This window comes from Falco peregrinus, chromosome 3 (assembly GCF_023634155.1).
Source record: "Falco peregrinus isolate bFalPer1 chromosome 3, bFalPer1.pri, whole genome shotgun sequence".
Taxonomy (NCBI): Eukaryota; Metazoa; Chordata; class Aves; order Falconiformes; family Falconidae; genus Falco; species Falco peregrinus.
The window spans coordinates 83,658,258-83,679,656 of NC_073723.1; the positions used below are offsets into that span (position 1 = coordinate 83,658,258).

Below are 21,399 nucleotides of genomic sequence, written 5' to 3' on the forward strand. Positions count from 1 at the left end.
GCTTTCAAACCTTCAGACAGTCATCAGTCTCATTTTTCATCACAGTCCTCCCAACAAATTAATACCAGCCTTCTGCATCTTATGACTGAAAACAACATACCTGTTTCCCACAAATCCTCATCAGCCTCCTTACTCTGCACTTACTCCAAACCCGTCTCCTAACACCCTGCTACTTCCTGACCACTCATCTCAACCTTCCTTTTACCCTTCTCACACACTTTTTTAGCATCTATTCTATACATACTCACAGCTCTACAACCCAACAGAAACTTTGTAAAACCTTAAATTCAACAAAACGCAATAGATCACAAGGATTATTTTCCTTTGGCAGTATGACACAATCAGCATCCAGAAAGTATACTAATAAATACAGTTTCCAGATCAACACAAATCATACAATTCACATACATAGATCTGATATGCATTTTAATCTCCCAGCGTCTGGTGGCACAGGACTTCCAAGTAGTTGTTATTGTCTGGTGAATTTACCAAGGAGGGATGATCTACAAGACCAAAAGCACACAAAAGTGACAAAAAGAAAAAAAGCTTCGCAAATAGGGCAGCATTTTATTTTGTTTATCAACACCTAACTTAAAGGGGAGAAAACAAGAAGGCTCTAGCCATATCATCCTCAGAGCAGACTGAATCCATACCAAAATGGCCAAAGGTTTGCTCCAACTGATACTGCTATACAGCATTAGAAAGCAGATTTTTGTCACCACTCCCAATTTTCACATACACAAATCACTCTGTGTATTCAGATACTCTGAAACATGGGAGAACTTACCACCCCCAGACTGTAAAAGTCAATATAAAATAAGTGTAACCATCCAAATCTTTTTTTAACTTACTTATAACTCTCTATCATAATTCACCAACTCCCTCACTGTATTTAACATACAAAGAAACTTGCACTTTTCTAAGGAAAAATAATCATACGTTTCCAGCAAGACATATCTGTATGTTCCTTTGGTTCCAAATACAAAGTGAAATATAAGAAAATTATATTGACTTGCTAATTATTACAGAAAGAGTTTACATTTTTACAGTATGCTTCCTTTTCAGCTTTTATGTTTTATGTCCTACTTTCTGGTCTATGAAAAGAATTCTTTGCTTTTTACTTTTAATTATCTTCTCTTTACCCATTCTTCATTTCTTAGTTGACAGGATATTATTACTCCTTATGGAGAATGCTCTTCAATAACTAGGACCACTACACTTTAAAACTGCATCTAATTCTTCTCCCTTCCTCACCCTGCCTGAAGCAGTTGCCATTGAGCACCTGCTCTTTTGAAGGAGTTTCATCCATAAATCAATTTTCAAGAATCAAAACCAGAGCATTAGTTGTTACGATAAAATCTGAACTTTGCTATGCAATGAAGCTACAGATACTGAAAACTAATAATCTAAGTCAGTGTTAATGGATTTCTGTGTCACTTCCATTACAACTTTCTTACCTGACCTCTACAAAACATCTCTTGGTTTAATGCAAAGGACAAAGTAGAAGAGGCACACAGCCTTTCTAGTTGAGATTTCATTGTTAAAGCTATTCTTACTGCTAGCAGATGCAGCTTCTTATAGCTTCATCTTGAACGACATTTTCTCAGATAAAAATCTTCTCCAGTCCGTTACCTGTCCACAAAAGTTGAGAAATTTCATTGTTTTCAATAATGTTTTGTACAAAGCAGATAAGGGTGATCTGACATCATCAAGATAACAGAAGAGTATTTAGAAGTCAATAAACGTTGTTAATGATTTCTATGTCTGATAGCTAAAATTCCAATTTTAGCTTCCTAACAGAGTCAGGAGACTGCAAATAACTCAGTAAGGCATCAGATAAAGGAAAAAAGCACCCGACTGCTCAGTCAATAGCCACCCTGAAATTATAAAAGCAGAAAGACATGCCGTTTCCCAAAGACAGTCCAGGTCTTAATCATATAAAGAAATAGCTTAAAGCATAGCTTGCTTTTCCCTCCACCATTTTTTTTCTTTTTTTAATAAAAGCTTCCTTTTCTCCCAGCAGTCTTTACATATAGCAAGGTAATGTGTTCTTGCAACATCTTGCATTTCCAAAAGTCATTCAAGCTGTTTGTCAATCTGTCCTAAAATGTCACATCATAAAGAACTAGTCATGTTTTCTACTTCTCATGTGAGGCTCCAGTTGTCACCTAAACAAGTAAAACTGAGGATTTTTTTTTCCCATATCTAAAGCAACTTTGTCTAAAATTAGTGTTAAAACTAACAACAACATGGGAATAATTTATTTCTGTGACATTTAAATTTTTTTATAAAAAGACATAAACCACCCCAGCCACAGACGTGGCTTGTTCTCGGAGACGAATCAGTAACACTTCCCTCCTGCAGTGTGCCTTTAACCAAGCACAGGAGCCAAGGGACCGGGGGAAGGAGAGAGGCCAGAAATGAGCTTTGCCTTCAGAAGTTTTCACCAGCCCTCCAGCTAGGCCAGCACAATTGCTGGATTTGAAATAGGTGTTCAGTTGGCCATTTTCAGGGAGGGGGCAGGGGTTCTGTAGTTTTGAGGCGTTTTCTCATTGCTTTTTTGTTTGGTTGGTTTTTTAAACAAGTCTTAGAAAACAATGAAAACTCTTTAAAGAGGAAAGACTGGAGAAACCAAAGCTCTTCTGAATCTTCCTATTTTAAGTGTGTTTTTCAACTATTTATGTTGCTGTCCAGGTAAAGAAAAAGTCCTGATGATGTTCTAGGGTTTATCAGAGTATTAGTATTAATCAGAAAAAAAAAAAAAGGAAAAAAAAAAAAAAAAAAAAAAAAAGAGTTCACTGAACCTGAATATAATTGCCCTATTTACCTATATAGCACCTTCCATTGAAGCAGCCTCAACTCCTTTATAAAAGGTTTTGCAAACAGCACGTACAAATTTCTTCTACTAGACAGGGGAAAGGCATTACAGGCCCACATTTTTTTAATCTATTATATGTTATTTCTTTATTTATATGCCTTTATTATATGTATCATGCTAAGATAATAACTATAACTTCACTAGATCCCATGACACAGTATTCAGCTTTCCCAAAATTCATCCTGTACTATATATGTTCTTAGAAGGTTCTTTTTGGTACTTGCATTTACTGCTTCCCTGCAGGTAAAGAATGACAAACATGCATGCATAAATTTCACTTGGAAAGTAAACCAGATCTGCAGAACTCATTTCTGCTCCAAGCTAATGCACCAAGTTTCATTGCGACTGATGCTCTCGTAGTGCCATTCGCTTCCATGGTAGTATGGCTCCAAGTCTGTTGCTCTGACATGCAAATAAGAAAGCAAGATCCTTGTGGTACCATACCATACTACAGGCATGTTGAGGACAAGTTTATTTTGGTGGGCAAAAGCCTACTTTTCTTCCTGAAACCACTTATTTATTGACTGGCTTGTAGCTAAAATAAAAATCCAAACTTGCTTAGGCCACTGGGTTTAGGTTTACTGAGCTGTAGTGCTTCCATTTCAATAAAGACATGAAGTATTCGAAACTCAGTATTTCATAGATGAAGAGGAACCAGGAAAGTTGTTCTTGCTAGCTCATTCCTTTAGCATGTGGTGAAAAGGGCAGGCTACTGTACAGGTGCTGGCCAGCATCCCACTTCCAAATCCCTTCACCTTCCCTAAGGGCTGCTTTGTGAAGGCAGAAAAAGGGGAAAAGGAGGGAAAAAAAAAAAATAAAAATAAAAATGAACACCAGCCTGAACACCTTCTGAAAAACTGTCTCATAATGCCAGGAAAGAGAAAAAATAAGATCACTTAAAAATACCTTTATTAAACATTTCATATAAGGTTTCTCGCCTCCACCCTCACCTTTCAAACCACAAGTGCCACTCAGGCCACTCAGATCCCATCACTATTTTGAAACCTGCCATGGCAGATAAGCAGAAAAGGCCTCTGCCACGAAGCTTTCGACAAATTACACTTCTGCCTTACCCACTGTACCTGCTGAATCACCACTTCTATACGTGTCAATAGCTTTCCCTTTACTGTAGCAGTGAATGTTACATCTAAAAATTCAACCTCTTCATCCCAGCATTACCTAAACACTTAGAAGTGATACTAAATGAAACTATTAAACATCATCAGAATTAAAGTTGAAGAAAAAAAATTTTATCCCCAAGAAGCTGTTAAAATGCTCGCAACTATCCAGTATGACAAAGAGTTGTAAGAATCTATGCTTTAAAAAAAAATGTAAAGCAATCGTATCTGAAAACATGGGAAAAAAGTCTCTCACCTTACTTAAAAATCGTATTTTTCAAAGGCAGAAGCCAGTCTTTTTAGTAACAATCTCAAAAAAATTTTACTCTGAATTAAAAAAAAAATTATGGCCATATATAGTTAAAATATAACAAATAAAGGAAACATTCTTTCCCCACCCCCCAGGTATTTTTCCTCTAAGAGACTATTTATGTACACACACAGTTTTGTTGTCTCTCTGGTATCCCCCTCCGCGCACACACACAGATATATACATGGAGAGTGTGCAAGAAAAATAAACACATGCTCTTACTGCCACTTTCTGAAAACAAACACAAGAGCTAACACCTGTACTCAATAAGTAAATAATAAGGAAATCCTGTCTTGTTTCTACAGGCCATTCCAATGGGTTTTAAAGAAACTTCCTGCCTACAGCCCTTAAAAAGCCTATGTCCCTCTATTTTTTCCAGAAAGGGACAGAAAATGGCACGATAATGGAAATAAAACATCACGGAATCATAGAATCACTTAGGTTGGAAAAGACTTTTGAGATCAAGACCAACTGTTAACCCAGGGCTGCCAAGTCCATCACTAAACCATGTCCCTGAGTACCACATCTATGCACTTTTTGAACACCTCCAGGGATGGTGATTCCACCACCTCCCTGGGCAGCCTGTTCCAATGCTTGACCACCCTTTCAGTAAAGAATTTTTTACTAATATCCAATCTAAACCTCCCCTGGCATAACTTGAGGCCGTTTCCTCTTGTCTTATGGCTTGTTGTCTGGAAGAAGAGGCCTACCCCCACCTGCCGACAGCCTCCTTTCAGGTAGCTCTGGAGAGCAGTAAGGTCCCCCCTTGAGCCTCCTCTTCTCCAGGCTGAACAACCCCAGTTCCCTCAGCCGCTCCTCACAAGATTTGCACTCCAGACCCTTCACCAGCTTCATTGCCCATCTCTGGACACGCTCCAGCACCTCTACGTCCCTCTTGCAGTGAGTGGCCCAAAACCACAGTATTTGAGGTGCAGCCTCACCTGTGCCCAGTACAGGGGGACAATCCCTTCCCTTGTCTTCCTGGCCACGCAGTTTCTGATACCAGCCAGGGTGCTGTTGGCCTTCTTGGCCACCTGGGCACACTGCTGGCTCATGTTCAGCCGGCTGTCAGCCAGCACCCCCAGGGCCTTTTCCTCCAGGCAGCTTTCCAGCCACTCTGCCCCAAGCCTGTAGCGTTGCGTGGGGTCGTTGTGACCCAAGTGCAGGACCTGGCACTCCTCCTTGTTGAACCTCAGAAAATTGTCCTCAGCCCATCGGTACAGCCTGTCCAGATCCCTCTGCAGAGCCTCCTGCCCTCAAGCAGATCAACACTCCCCTCCAACTCAGTGTCATCTGCAAACTTACTGAGGATGCACTCACTCCATCCCCTCATCCAGATCGTCGATAAAGGTATTAAACAGGACTGGCCCCAGTACCAAGCCCTGGGGAACACCACTTATGACTGGTCTCCTGCCTGATGTAACTCCATTCACCACCACTCCTTGGGCTTGGCCATCCAGCCAGCTTCTTACCCAGTGATGAATACACCTGTCCAAGCCATGAGCAGCCAGTTTCTCCAGGAGAATGCTGTAGAAGACAGTGTCAAAGGCTTTACTAAGGTCCAGGTAGACAACATCCACAGCCTTTCCCCCATCCATTAGGTGGGATATCTTGTCGTAGAAGATCAGGTTTGTCAAGCAAGAAAATTCAGTATAGACTTTCACTGTACATACTAACCTACGTACATCAGAACCTACTGTAATTTGCATATTCAAGCAATTAATCAAACCATAATATCCAAGTTCTGGTTTTCCTTAAGTTTATTTGGCCAAAGTCTCTTGGAATGCTACAATAGTATAATGTGAAATAAATCACTCTAAATCCTTTCAACTCACTGTATGTTTATATATATATATAATCAGAAATAAATCAGGATGTCCTTATATTCATTCCCAGCTGAAGTCGGCTGGAATTATGCCACCAACTTCCATTCATGCAGGACCATGCTAAATGTCTCTGGTCAAAAGTTTGTTTTAATACCTATGAAATGCATTGCACATTTTGATGCCATATAAAGAACGACAGTAATAACGGTAAGTCAGCCTTGCATAAAACCATAAAATATTTTAAATAAATATGTTAAGACCTGCTTGAATAACAGAGGGTGCTGAATACTATTGAGTGCTTGTGACCACCTGCAGGATCATATCCAGGATACAATGCTAATTTTAGATTTCCGGATGAATGCCCACTATAGGATATGCTATTTTTACTAAGTTCTTACACGTCTGTCCAATGACACATCTCCCACTTCTTCCAGTTACCACTTGGCTCAGAACGGTAAACTACCACAAAGTTCTTTCACAAAACTCTCCTTCATATTCTCACTGACTTCACACAACAGAACTTAGGAATAAAACCAAAATAAATACCTGGAAACAGTATAATTAGAAGAGATCACCTGGGGTGTATATTAGTCTTCCCTCTTCCCCCAAAGTCTCTCTCCTCAAAGCCCAAAATAACAGTATTTTACATATATTATTGCAACTTTTAGTGCAATACACAGGGTGAAAAAAATCACACAGAAATACCCTCCACCTTCTAGGTACTCTTCCGCACACCTATACTATACCAACCACACCTGCCTCTGTTTTACCGAGTGGCAAAACAGAATCAAAAATGTAACAAACAAATGTGGTAATAAATGCAATACTGTACTCCACATAACGTGGATGTTGGGGACCACCATTCATCAAGTTTCAATTTAGACCTTTAAGTCACCGAGTACAACAGACAACTTGAGTTTTACAGAAGAGTTTATACTACAGAGCTGCTGTCTATTTTTCCCAAGGAGGTATTTTTAAGCAGGGTACAGGGTCAGCAAGTTTGGAATGAGCTTTAGCAATTAGGGTTTAAGATTTCGACCTTTCTACTCACATGCACTTCTTCCCTTACCTGCCACATTTCAGCAGGTACACTGACACTGTTCCAAGAGCTGTCTTCCATTATGACAGATTTTAATACATTTTTAATCATAGAGATTTAAATTTCAGCATAGTATTTGGCATACATCCTGAAGCAAACAATAAGATGTATCTTCTGCCAAAGTCTCCAGTGAAGACAATACCAATAGTTAGGGGTAAATGTCAGCCAGGAACAGTTACACGAAGCATAAAACTCCCCTGAGAAGGAAGAAGTCTTTATTTATTAAACTAAATGCAAATTTTTCATTCTAATAATTCTGAAATGTTTCTGTGGATTTTCTCAGGTATGCTTAATTAAACCCAGTCATCAACACCAACTTTGTTCGAATGTGCAATTAATGAATATGGCACAGAAGCAGCTTAGCCCTGGAGGAGACTCTGACATTTGTTCATGGGGAAGACTGTTCATTAATTGCTCCCTTTGTTCTAAGCCTCTTCATGATATTTTTGACACAACACTAAAGTAATTGTGACTTACTCCTCACAGCTAGCGACATCTGCACTATGTTAATAAAACTACCTTTGAAAGATTTTCAAGTTGATATTTAAAGACACAGGGGAAAAAAGGTCTGGATGTGCTGACAGCGGACTAAAGAAGCTATAATAAAATTCTTACTATTATCTTTAAGTCCACTTTGTATTACAGATAATTTAAGCAAACATTTTGTAACCCACATTCACCATAATTAATGGAGTGAGGCAGAAGTTCACCATGCTTTTCCAACTGTGCTCCCACACCAAACTGAACCATAATGCTTCATAGGTCTGCTAATCGTAAGTTCTCAGACGACCGAGAAGATCGTTTTTTTGATTGCTTCAGTAAAAAACATTGCTTTTTTTTCCTTTTGGGTTGTTTTTTTGAGGGGTGGGGTTCTAAAGTAATAAAAGGTGGAGAGTAAAAGGATATGGCTCTGGGTTATGAAGTAACCACGCTGAACCAAAGATCTCTCTCCAATAGTTAAAACATGGTTGTTGCCATTATTTCACAGTTACTTCTGGAACTCAAAAGAGATAGGGCAAGCCAACCCATAAATCAAAGCACATACAGAGTAGACACTTCATGAGTTTGAAAAATTAACTTGTTTATCTCCATAACATGTTCATGGTATGATATCACCCATAGTAGAGTTCTACCGCAAAGCACATCATAATTCTTAGAAGAAACACAAACCAAATAATGAACAAGCTGCACCGAAAGTTCATACCTGAAGAACAACTGAAAGCCCTGTAGATCCACAGACTTTCAACACGCAAATGAAAACAGCATCCACCCTCAGAGCTGGTGACATTACTTCAATTATCCTGACCCAGTTTTCCAACCTGAGATCCAGTTTCTGTAATTCACATTATATAGCAACTCCTTCTGCCTGCCACTGATTTATATTAACACACGCCATCAAGTTTCATGCAGTTACATGTGTGAGAAACTCTACATTAGGTATTTCATTAGCTAATTGTACACCTCTAAGTACTTTAAAAAAGTAGCACAGCAGTAGGGAATATGGTTAGCTGGAACCTTCTTATCCAGTCCAAAAGGCGTCAGATCCTGTGAACAGCCAAGGCGAGCCAGAGAGCATAAGGCTGTGAGCCCAGGGGGGTGCTGGAGAAAAGGACAGAAGCTTTTCACAATTCTGCAGATGCTCATATCCAGTCTACTAGCTTCCACCACACTGTTCTCCTAGGACACGTGGGCTCTGGTTTCCTTTGAAGCTTTCCATTCCCACTTAGCCAAAACATCCTCCCCCCACCTCTTACTTCTGCCAGCTGTTTCTTCCCTCTTGCCACTACCTACCTCATCATCTTTATTCCCTGAAAGAGGCATTAAAGAAAAACACCAACCCTCCCACCCACACACCAGCAGCTGCCCTTCTTTGTACTGAGCTTCAGGACACAAAGCCACAGGAAAAAAACCAGCCAGCCACATCTCCTGCCGGCCCAAGCACCCCTGCTTGCCTGGAGTCCAGCAACTGCAATGTACTCAGCCTGGGCTTTGGGAATGCAGGAAAGGTGACCTGCACGTCTTCAGTGTGATAAAGGTAACATGGCCTTCAGTACACCTTCTGATGGCTAACTGAAGGGACGAGTTTGCACATGGCTTGTTCATAGAAACAATTTTACCTGCTCGGACACCATCTTGGCTGACTTCCTGGCAAGGGAAAGCAGAAAAGAGTAATTCCACCTAGACACAAAATACACAACAGGCTCTCATCTTTGATGGATTAGTCAGAGAGGGATCAGCAAACTACACCAGCACTGCCATTCACACCTTTTTATTTATATGCACAAAAGAATCCCTTGAGTATCTAGAGAATCATTTGGTCATTAATATATTTACACACATACAACCTATTAGCAGAATGCAGGAGTACCCTGGTCTGCTTTATACTTTAAGCATCATCTTACACATGACAGATCTAGCAGAACTAAGTCAAGTTCCTAAACAATAAAGCAAGGGATTTTTTTTTTTTTGCCTTAAAATGTACACAGAGATCATTTTATTAGCATTGCTATATTAAAAGGTAGATAACAAAACCTGTAGAACATTTATTTTCAAATTTTTTGGAACCATGAAGTAGTGCTAATGTCAACCCTCAATATTCCACCCTCCTTCATCAGCATTAAGCAACCTAACCTTTAATTGAGAACCCTACAAAAGCAACATACTATTGTATGTTATCTCAAACAACATACTAGGACTTATCGATCCCACTTTTGAACCACAGCTGCAGTCTGAGGGAATGGAAAGGGAAATAACCCGAAGGATTTAGAAATTAAAACAGAACGACTGTACTTACATCTTACACAATACATGGACTTATTCACAGCCTGCAGCAAGGCTGCATGGCAATGTATACCATCAAATCAGAGGCAAAAAGTGGAGAAACACTTGCACTTACAAAGCCTTGATCAGCTTTCAGAAAAGAAAACTATATTAAAACCTCAAACTTCCATGTACATTCTTGTTACTGTAGTTCAATTAGCTTGTCCATGTCTCTAGTCTATTTAAATAAACGTAACTTCATAATTTACTGAAATTCTACTGATTCAGTTATATCTTCTGCATCCAGTTAAATCACATAATTATCTCTGCCTTTAAAAGATCCCTCTATAGCCATTGTAAAGGATTCATTTAAATTACATTTCTTTTATTCATTTTTTTCACTCTCGAGCAAAGGTTGCTCCATTCTTCCCCACAGTCCACCTTGCCAGAACAAAGTTAAGAAGTTTATGAATTTTAGATATAACACATAATCAATATTTGATGACGAAATTTCTTTGCTCTTCAAAGAGATGAGCTCTTCAGAGCTCAAAATAAAACTGTCAACTATCAGAACAGTGTCCTGATCTCTATTTCTATTCACTTTATCTTTTGGCATGGTCTTGCGCACTAACCACTGGACTGAAGCTGTTAAGCTCTTCCCAGCAGAAAGGCCTCACTGTCCTTCCACTGTCATTTTGTTTGTCTTGGATGCTACAGCAGCATCTTGACTAAACAAATACAGGGAGCACATGATCTAGCCAGTATCACCGTTTGACAAACAGGAACAGATTGCAAGAATGTGTGTAGATGCATGCATGTGTATGTATATATAGGAAAAAAACCACACACACACGCCCCCATATATATAAAAAATATATGTGTATATAGGAACTGGAAAGTAAGGTTAATTTTGACTGCATACAGTAAACTAGGAAACGTTTATAGTTACTATTTGAAAACAGTTCTTTAAGAAATTACAAGTGTCACTGATGCATTTTATAATTAATATAAAGCTTTTAAATTATACATAGATTTAATGTCAGGAGGGAGCATTACTATGATCTAGTCATCTAACTAGAATAATTTGGGTCACTGAGCCCTACCCAATAAATAATTCCTACATAGAAGTTACTGCTCAAATGAGATTGTCTATCATAGCCGACATTTAATTCTAATATATTGTTCATATATTACTAAAGTACCTATCAACACTCTAGTTTTACTATGTGGATGCATTATACTTGATCTTTCTTTGACGTTTCAAAGCCTTGAGCAAACCAAACACGTTGCCTGTGGGACACAGCTTCTAGTCAACAGAAATGCTAGAGTAAGGCTGTTAGCTAGCACCTCCAGCGTACTTCATGCCACACTGCATAAGACACCAGAAATTTCACTGGTTCAGTGGTTCTGCACAGAGTGACTCACAGCCATCACTTCACATGCTGAGCTATAATGGAATGCACTGGGAGCGACCATACCAAACAAACAAGTACAGACTTCTCTGTGTGAACGGAGTTTGTCTGTAGACACCTTGGGGTAAGGATGCCAGATTTCCATTCATTTCTGAATGGTCAGGTCCCTCACCAGAAAAATTGATAATGGAAAATTGATGCAACAGCTTTGTCTGGTGATGAGCTCCTGGGATCAAGGGATAAGGAGTATAGTTATCAGCCTAAATGTTGTTAAAGTGGTGAGAATACCTTGGGAGCTACTGCTGGGGGGGGAGAAAAAAAAAAAAGAAAAAAAAAAAGAAAAGCTAAATGAAACATTTCAGAGGAAGGTACTAATAGTTTATATACCAGCTGCCATTGCTAAGGCTGAAGAGATTATCAGTTATGTCTGCTCATCACTTCTTCCCTGCTAGCTGTCTACAAAAGCAATTCCAAACTCTTTTCAGTCACAGCATGACATGTAAACCTGAAGAATAGAATACTAACTCTTGTTAACTCAAATCCTTATGACTCAGTCACAAAAGTAAGGCTCCCCAAAGCACTCCAGTTCACATAAGCCTAATGCTTGTAGGACTAAGTCATACAATGATGGAAGTTAACCCAAATGCTATCATGAAATCAAAGGGAGTTTCTTCTCTCAGTGTTTTGGGATGCAGGGTGGCATTAGAAATACCCAAAAGACAACATGAGATACTCAGGAACAGCCAGACAGTTTTTCCCGAGATTGATCATCCCAGTTATCAACTATTTATACATATTAATATACTCACAGAAACACTGTTCTTCATATGAAGATTGATGTGTGGAAAATAACTTTTTATGCAGAAGCAAGAACATTCAACACTTACACATGATTTATTATAAGGCTTAGAACATTTTAGTCATCAAATAAGCAAGACTGAAACAAGGGACTCAACATGCCACAAAGCAACACTTCCCGCAATGCAGAAAGTGGCAAGGGGAGACAAGCACTTGGCTCAGCAAGAACCAAATCTGCTGGTTAAAAACAGAAATCTCCAGATCCTCAGGTTTCATCTGTAATTGAGTTCTCCAGACCTGATCCACGGCTACCGATAAATCTTTCAAGGTGCCAGAATGTGCAGAGAGCTGGGAACAAGCATGGTGCCAACTGCTCTGCTCATTTCAAATGTAATTTTCAAAATTTTCAGTGTTGGCATTGTTAGCAATTTGGGGCTTATAAAAAAAGTCAAGATTGATGAGAGTAGCAGGGAAAAAAAAACCCTCTCTTTCAAAGGACTTTTTTATTGAGAATGCTAAAACTACAAAATTAACAAATACATGCATTTTTACAAACAATTCACAGTAGATCAAAAAGGTAAGTTAAGCACATTAATTGTTCCTTGCAAACAAATGGAGGTCCCTGTATTTGCAGTTATGCAATTCTTACATTTCTTCTCATTAAAATGTTAGTGATATGCCTCTGCAACAAGCTAGTTCTTTTTCTGAGCCTCCTGGAAGGGGGCGGGGGGGGACCCACAAAAAACTACAACACAGCATCTCTATAACTGAATTTGAAGGACAAGCTTTGTCAACAGTTGTCCTCTAAGATGGCTAACGTGTTTTCCTAAGAGGCAGATAGCCCATTGCAGGCAGTGCATTCATATGGGTACTCAAGGAAAAATAACACATTTGCTCAAGTTATTTTAAGAGCACTTCATGAGTACAGGTTTGGGAGACAAAGATAAAGACTCAAGTTAAATATTAGAATTAAGTGTTTACTTCTATTTCAAGACTATTTTTTTCAAACCCCAATACTGATCTCATTGGCCTTCAGATTAAATAGATTTGCAAAACAATTTTCCCTGCCAGTTATAGATAAGTAAGCAAAAATGGAATTTTCTAATAAAAGCTAGTTGCAAACTCAATTATAGAAAGGATACCGAAGGAAGAAAATGAGTCGCTGCACCCAGACCATTAATTTAATTTAAAACAATAGACTACAAGAGGGGAAAAAAAAAGAAAACAGTGATTCAGAGGTAGAACTCAGATCCCTCTTTTTGCTGTTGTTCCTAGTTAATGCTTTTTTTTTTGTTACCAGCAGGTAAAGGATGATGACCAAGCTGCATGACTTTGTCTTCAAAATTAAAGACTTACCTAATGCTTCAGATAAGGAGTCTAACACCATGCAATCAGGAAAGCAAAAGAAGATAGACTGGAAAACCCTGCAATTCAGCTGGACAGTTCATGTGTGCCTATAGACTCTGGCCAAGATTTACAACAGAACTACATCACTTGCACAAGTCTCCAGGGCCCAGGGTAACAGCATTTTAGGACTCAGACCCACATTCATAAAGAGAAGCTTTTTCGCCCTACAAACACCAACTTCTTCACCTCTCGTATGTCTCTAGATCTGCACACATAAACTCATGCTTTTGGCAAATCGATGTAGAACAGTCATGTTGGTTTATACTATCAATTCCAACAGCATGTATCGGAATCCATTATAATTTTCCAATAGAGTAAGGTCTGACAGACAAGCTCTGGAAGACTGAGCTCCAGTTTTTATCAGGTTATTACCCTGAATTTCTTCACTTCCTGACATGCTCAAGGGCAGTGCAATGAGGTGTTGCCTCTCAGGCACCTCAGTCCTGAGCAGATGAGTTTAGACTGCTGGTGAAGATGGGCATACATCTGCACCTCAGTCCATTTCCAACCTCCACAAGACAGCCTGTCACCTCTTACAAAACTAACATAAGGAAAAGCTGTATGAATATGCTTTAAACCACTGAGGCAAAATCCACCAGAGCTCTTCTTCCAATCATAGATTTCATTGTTACTTGAGGGACTAACCAGAATCTTTACCCGCACACACAACCTTCCTATCCCCTCCTTCCTCACCCGGTAACACTCAATGCACACCTGCTGTTACGCTGAGACCGGTGCCTATGGGGCCTTACTGGGATCTGTGGCCATGAGTAGTTCGAAGACAAAAAAAGTGTTTTTAAAAGGATCAGTTCCCTGATGCTGTCTACAGTATGGCTCCACATGAAGTTACATTGGCACAACTAAAAGGACCCAGTAGAGATCTGACTACTGAAAGAAAGACCCAGAATTACCAAGGAGGACAATAAACTACAACACCACTCTCTGCCTGGCACAGCAACGTCCACCTATATCTGCCTGCCTTCGGAGAACACTGCATAGAGTGGGTTTCAGGTCACAAAGAAAAGCTTTTGTTACATTACAGGAATTAAGGGGGTTTTCTAGTTGTTTGTTTGGGGTTTTTTGAAGTATTTATCAAGTGAGAGTCAGAATATGGATTTGCAGTGTCAGAAACAGGTGCAGGAAACACCACCAACACTGTCTTTAGCTACTTCTGCATTACAGCTGGTTCATAAAGCTCTTAAGAGTCATCACTCTTGGCCTACCCCAGGCTGATATGCTTTGAAGAACACTATCAGGTAACAGTCCTCTCTATTCCTTTCCAAAGCCGAAATCTCATCTTTTGGCTAAGCTATGAGTCCCATGTTGCAGTTCTGGATAATATGACATCAGATGCTAGTAGCAATTTTGCACACTTACTCTCTCATAGACATTCTTACTAAACATTTCAGTATCGTTGCTTAGGCTTAAAAAGCAGCAAAGAAAAGCATGCACTGGAGCATTAGAAGCTTTGATAAAAATATAAGATAGATAAATATAAGCTAACAATATAGATAAAAATAAGAATACACACACAAGGCATTTTTGATGATAAAAATCTAATAAAACAACCATATAAGCCTGCTGCAAGTTCAGAATAGGAAAGCAAACACGACATAACCGAAGAGGCCATCAACAACCAAACTCCTATTAAGTAACATACCAGCCCAAGACTGCAGACAATCCCTTTCCACAGCCTCCAACTCTGACTTAGTAAAGAAATCCTAAAACTTTGCCAGACATTGAGAGGCACATGACCTGTCCTCCCATAACTGGCAAGGTCAGAAGTTTTATTCCACTACTCAGCAATTTCACTTCTATCAGGCAAGGTCAACAGAAAGGGTTTCATCCCGTATGTCTTCTCCCATACCAAAGCCATTTCAGCAGTGCTCCTAGAGTACGCTTCATAACTGGGGGGGGGGGGGTGGGGGGGGGGGGTGTGCCAATGCAAGTATTAGTGGGCTTCGATTGAAGCCAGGTCACTGAAGTGATCCAGAGTATGAAAACACACACACAAAAAAAAAAACCAAAAAACAAAAAACTACAGCAGGAATTTCTGAAGTGACTTTATGCTGGAGAAAACACAGTGCAGAACAACTACCTAAACCTTTGGGGTTTTAAAACATAATGCAAATATTCATTCACATACCTCTCTTTGTAGATTTCACCAGCAATGGAAACGAGTGATTCAGCAACAATCTTACTGCAGATCAGAAGAACAGGCCCCAAATTTATTAAAATATTCTCTATCTACAGAGACCTTATAGATAACTTTACATTAATTGTTCTTGATTCTCAGTTAAATCTAAGTCCAACCAGAAAGCACATGAGTTTAGACTGCTGGTGAAGATGGGCATACATCTGCACCTCAGTCCATTTCCAACCTCCACAAGACAGCCTGTCACCTCTTACAAAACTAACATAAGGAAAAGCTGTATGAATATGCTTTAAACCTCTAATAAAGTGCTAAAAAAAAATAGCACTCTGGGTTTCCACCTGAACTAATAATTCAGAGAAGGAAGGCAGCAGCAGAGAAAGCAGCTCAATTCTGAAATTCAGAGGAGTGAGAAAGTGGGAAAATCCCCAGTTTGCAGTATGGCTTATCTCTTCAGGCTATCCAATACATTTTATAAGCCAACCCTGCAGCCACCACACATGCTTTAATTCATTCATCACATGTATTTAGTAAAGCCTAAGAAAGCATCACAGTATTAGAGAGACAGAGGACAGCAACTCACTGCGTTTCAGCATTCCGAAAATTGTAGTTTCTGTAAGCTTCTCCTAAACCAAACAAATACTGCTAAGTTTTGCTTACATATTGCTGTTCATTTAGCAAGGACTTAAAAAAAAAAACAACCAAAAAAACCCACAGCAAATTATTTGCCAAAGATTCAGAGCCTGAATAACATCCTCCAAGTGAAACAGTAATTTCCATTACCGGGGTTGGTAGCCACAGAAAGGTCAACCAGTTCTGTCAGAAATTAAGATCCAACAGTTCTAAAGTATACTGGAGCTCAGGGACATATTCTAATTTTAAAAATTGGAAAAGGAATGAAAGACTATTATCTTGCTATCACACAAGAAATTTCACAACACAGATAAACTAATTGGAGATAAGTTTGGAAATGACAGCAAAGCTTACACATTACACAGCTTTTAAACTTTTTCTGAAATAAATCTTTCAAACTGAAAGGAAAAGATAACCTTTGAAAAGGTAAGTTTTAACAGTTGAACTAAGCTCAAGAATTTCACCTGCAAAGGCCTCAGTGCATACTGTATATCAATTACAGCTTTCTGCTGGGATCTTCAGTGCTACTATCACCAACAAACATCAGCTCTTTTGTGAAGTTGCCTGACTTTCTAATATACGCTGGGACACAGGTACAGATTTCTTCCCAAAATGTCCCCAAATATATTATTAAAAATGAATCTTTATTTATACAAAAATAATGAGCATGGAGATAAAAGAGTTGATTTATACAGCAGACAACTGGATTGCATCAAAGTACCTCAGGGAAGACACAAATTTGAGAATAGATGCAGGTACAAATCCACTAGATGACAACAGAATTGCATGCCTTACGCTTTGGAATATACATTCTAGCAAAAAAAAATCAAGAGCAGGACACTAATTAGATTGCAGTTTTGAGGTCATTAACTTGGTTTACATTTGCTTCCTTGCTGACAAATGTGCTATACTTAGAGGCAACCTGGCAAATTTCTTAAATAAATAATCGGACACATTTACACAGCAAACTAAAATAAAAGCCCAAGCCTTTTTTGGAAACAGTTTGCTGTTTCAACAACAGATTTAACAGCAAACTGTACATTAACTGCACAGTTCAAGCTGTGACATTCCCCAGGCTTCTGTAAGAATTGCAGATAGCAGACTGCCACCTGTCTTCCACAGGTCACAGCTGCAATGCTGCAGCTTGGAAATTAAAACGAGCCTGCCGAGAATAGTTGACAAACCCATCTCAAAAGGGTCAGTTGGAAAAAGGTCTAGTGTCTGACAAAAAAAAAAAAACAAAACCAACAACATTACAAAAAAAACCACCACACCAAAAGACCTCGTTCTTGTGAATCAGTTACAGCTTTATGAAACACACTAGGAAAGTGCAAATGTATAGTCTGTAACTTAAAACTGTTTCTGAATGGGGACGTATACCCATGCCAAAGAGGATAAAAGGATGATAATGAAGAGAAACAGACGGATTAACAATAATTTGGAGAACTCAGCACTGAGAAGAACTGCCATTAAATATCTCCATAAAATGATGTTACAGAAAATGAGAAGTTCCTCAGTGCTGCTTCCTATAATTACGGCAGCAGCAATACCAATTCATCTCAGGAGCTGTAGTAACTTTAGAACATATACTACTAAACATCAAGATCATATCAAAATTTTATAAACCAGATGTTACATCTCAAGCTAAATCATACATCATTGCTAGTAATAAATCAGTCAACACAACGTATTAACTAATTACTAGATGATGATTTATATTTAAAAACAGTGTCAGATTACACGCACCCTCCCCCCACCACCACTATCAAACGATAGTACTGGTAGTACACACCTACTATCAACTGATGGTACAATCAACTATCCACTTACGTGTCCTACAGCCTAAAGGTAACCCCCAGCCAACACTCCAAGTGATGCAGCCCTTGCAGACCAGAGCACAGACAGGGGTCTGGCCCTGCTCATCCGGGGGGCTCAGCTGCTCCCTTGGCTGAATTCCTGCACACAGTCTCTGCCACAGACACTGAAGTTCGCCAGAGGCTTGTGTTGGATTTCTGCAGTTCAGGGCTTGTAATGTAGTTTATTCACTAGGAAGTAATGAACTTCATTCAGTGAAATTCCTGTATTTGTATAACACTACATCGTGTTTGTGTAAGACTATATCAACAGAAGTTCGAACACACGTGGTTTCCCTAAGTAGCTGGGGGGAGAAAAAAAGAAAAAAAAAAAAGCACCACAACTCTTTCTTCTGAAAACAGCAGCAACACATAGTTACCACCCTTTGCATCTCTGCCCAACAGGAAATGAGTACAGCTAACCTGATATAACCAAAGTTTATGGATCATTACAAAGTGCAGAGGCACTCCTACTACCTGCAAGTATTTTAAGAAAACAGCAGTGGTTAAAGATTAAAAGAAATGAGACACTACAGATATTAATGCCTTCAGCTTTCTCAACCAAAACAAAACTGTTACAACATCCTAAGGCATAAGCAGTACAACTTAAAAGTAAGCGTTTATACTACTCAGTTCAAAACAACCTCTCAAACAGAAAAGTAAACTGCCACCCTCCAGAGCAAAATCTTAGCTCTCAGCAGGACTCCTCACAGCTGTTCAGTGTTAAAATGAGAAAATGAGATGAATCCATTAGTAAATGTAATAAAGTTAGATTATCAGTACCTGCTGGAGAGGGACGTGGGAACGCAGCACAAAATACAGAAGCCTACCAAAATCTTTCACCGGATGAAGCAAAGTACCTAAGGCAATACCTCAGCCTTTCAAGGCAGCAGCACACTTCTGACTGAGTACGCATTATGTGTGTGACACCACCAAATTCAACAATTCTTAGTAAATCAAACTTTGCTACGCTGAGTCAGAGCCTTACTCACATAATAACCAGAAGATGCCGAAATGGCTAGAGCTATGAACTAAGACGCAGTTCCCGTTGTGAAAAATTCTATTTTTACAGTGCTCTAGCCAGGCTAGCATCAGACCAGCCCATCTCACAAAAACTGAGAGTAAGAGCAGCTGGTTAGCTTTCAGGAAATACGGTCTTCAAATGCGCTACCTTGGGACCGCTGGAGCACGCTATTACTATAACTTTAACAACAGTTTTTAATTTTAGGATGTTTTTCTTAGCTGCAGCCTTGCAAATTCTAACCATCTTCGCAAGGGTGCATGTGCACGCAGGCACAGCCAGCTCCCGCAGCCCGCTGTGCTGCAGGGATGCACCGAGGGCTCCCCCCACCCCTGCTGCCCCACCACGAATAATCTCGGGCAGATTATCGTTGTGTCAATCTACCGTGCATGCTTAGCATCTGGAATGATACAACAAACCCCAATAGCTGTCATTTGTCTGGCAAGCGATCCTCACAGAGAGATGGATTAAAACAACAGACCGAGGTGTTTCCTTCTGTGTCGTTGGGGAACGGTGACTCCCAAACTCTGCAGTTCAGAAAACGCCAAGTATACGGTCACACCACAGACCGAAGCCAGTCCAGTTAAACAGCGGCAATGTAAAGTACGTTAGGACTTCAGACCGCGCTGCGCGGGCATCCCACGGACAACCCCACGTTCCTCGGGCCGCTGCCGGCGCCCTCCGCGCCGCTCTCAGCAGCGGGAGCGGCAGAGCAAACTTCACACGCCGAAGTGTGACAACCCCCCTCCAAAGCGTTCCGGAGCCACCGGCTGCCCTCCCGCAGTCCGAGTTCGGCGGCCGCGACGCACCTCACGCTCCTGGGCCGGCAAACGCCGCCGCGGGAGCGGCCCCGGGGGCAGGCGCAGCGCGGGGGTCCCGCCGCCCGGAGCGCCGGCGGGGCGCACCTGGGGGTCAGCCCCGCGGGAGGTGCGGCCGCCCGCCCGCCTGGCGCTTCTTTCCCCAGGCGAACAGCACCGGCTGCGGGGAGCGCCCGCCCGGTTTGAAAAGCTCGGTGGACTCCGGGGGTGGGGCCGGGTAATGCCCGAGACGGGCTCCGGGCGCCGGCAGCGCCGCTCCGCCTCGCCGCCAGCTCCCCCTGCCGGCACCCAGCCGCTGCGGCGGCCGAGACCCCCGCCGGCCGCCTCGCCCCCCCCCCCGCCCCGGGCTCGCCGGTGGAGCCTGGGGCGCAGCCCCGCCGAGCCCAGGCGAGGCGGCCCCGGGGAGGGAGAGGGCGGCCGGGGACGCGCCGCCCCGGCGGCTCTCGGACAGCCCCGGCGCCCCCGGCCGCAGCACCGCGCGGGGGTAGAGGGGCCGCAGGGGGTTACCTGGAGGCGCCGCCGGGCGAGGGCGGGCGCCGCCGCCGCGCTGATGCCCCGCTCCCCGGCGCGGTGCCGCCTCACGCCGCCATGGCCGCAGCCTCGCCCCGCGCAGCCCCGCCGAGCCGCCCGCGCTCCGCTCTCTCCCACCAAGTTTGCGGCGCGGCAGCTGCGCGCCTCGCCCGCCGCCCCCGCGCCCGCCCGCCGGCCGGACCCAGCGCCCCGCCGCGGGGGAGGAGCAGCGGCAGCCGGGGCGGCTGCGACGGCCACCCGTGCCCGGCGGTGCGCGGGTCGCCGCACAGCCCGCAGCCGGCGCTGCCCCGGGCTGGGGCGGTCTCGCATCGCTCCCTTCCCTCCCCCGCGCTCCCCCCTCCGGGCCAGCCGAGAAGTTGCAACTGGCTGAGATTGTCGTGCTTGGGGGCTGGTTGTTTTTTTGGTGGTTTTTATTTATTTTATTTTTTCTTTACTTACCGCAGCCCCAAAAACATGACCTGGCGCCTCTCCCGCCGATCGTATCTGGGCAGGGGCGCCCCAGCGCCGGTGCAGCCAAGCACCACGCAGCCTGGCGAGCTGCGGCAGCGCCCGGGGGTCACGCACGGAGCGAGGGGAGGAAGGAGGGAGGCGGCGGGCGAGGGGCAGCCTCGCGGGTGCCGGAGTCCGCAGGGGCTCCCGCGGCATGGGGGTCGCGGCCGGTGCCCGGGGCTCTCGTCCACCCCACGGCCCCGTCCCGCTGCGCGGGCAAGCGCCACCCCCCGCGTTGCGCTACGCGGCGCGGCTCGGGGGAGCGCGTTGCTGACATTTTCGCCACCACGTAAA

The 21,399-nt window shown here is 42.2% G+C and overlaps 1 protein-coding gene across 5 annotated transcripts in view; it reads right to left on the minus strand.

Annotated features, from left to right (window-relative positions):
• SEMA5A (semaphorin 5A) overlaps positions 1 to 21,189 on the minus strand; it is a 350,500-nt gene extending 329,311 nt beyond the window's left edge. The window contains exon 1 of one of the 5 annotated variants that reach the window (XM_027789946.2): positions 21,055 to 21,189. The gene's annotated coding sequence lies outside the window, so the exon portion shown is untranslated. The other 4 variants (XM_055799844.1, XM_027789947.2, XM_013301008.3 and 1 more) reach the window with 4 other exon arrangements.
• Between the last annotated feature and the right edge of the window lie 210 nt (positions 21,190 to 21,399).